Source organism: Phoca vitulina, unplaced genomic scaffold, assembly GCF_004348235.1.
Source record: "Phoca vitulina isolate PV1807 unplaced genomic scaffold, GSC_HSeal_1.0 scaffold11, whole genome shotgun sequence".
Classification (NCBI taxonomy): Eukaryota; Metazoa; Chordata; class Mammalia; order Carnivora; family Phocidae; genus Phoca; species Phoca vitulina.
In genome coordinates, this window is record NW_022589714.1 from 25,291,851 (window position 1) to 25,292,473 (window position 623).

The window sequence follows — 623 nt, forward strand, 5'->3', positions numbered from 1 at the left end:
TGATATCTCATTGTAGTTTTGATTTATATTTCCCTGATGATCAGTGATTTGAGCATCTTTTCATGTTTGCTGGCCATTGCATGTCTTCTTTGGAAAAATGTCTATTTATATCTTTTGCTCATTTCTTAACTGGATTATTTGTTTTTTGGATGTTGAGTTTGATAAGTTCATTATAGATTTTGAATACTAGCCCTTTATCAGATATGACATTTGCAAATATCTTCTTCCATTCTAGGGCTGCCTTCTAGTTTTGTTGATTGTTTCCTTCTCTGTGCAGAAGCTTTTTATTTTGATGACATTCAATAGTTAATTTTTGTTTTTGTTACCCTTGCCTCAGACGACATATCTAGAAAGAGGTTGCTATAGCACATGTCAAAGAAGTTACTGCCTGTGTTCTTCTATAGGATTTTTTATGGTTTCAGTTCTCACATTTAGGTCTTTAATCCAATTTGAATTTATTTTTCTGTTTGGTGTAAGAAAATGGTCCAGTTTCATTCTTTTGCATGTGGCTGTCCAATTTTCCCAACACCATTTGTTGAAGAGACTGTCTTTTTCCTGTTGGATATTCTTTCCTGCCTTGTCAAAGATGAATTCACCATATAGTTGTGGATTTTTTTCTCATT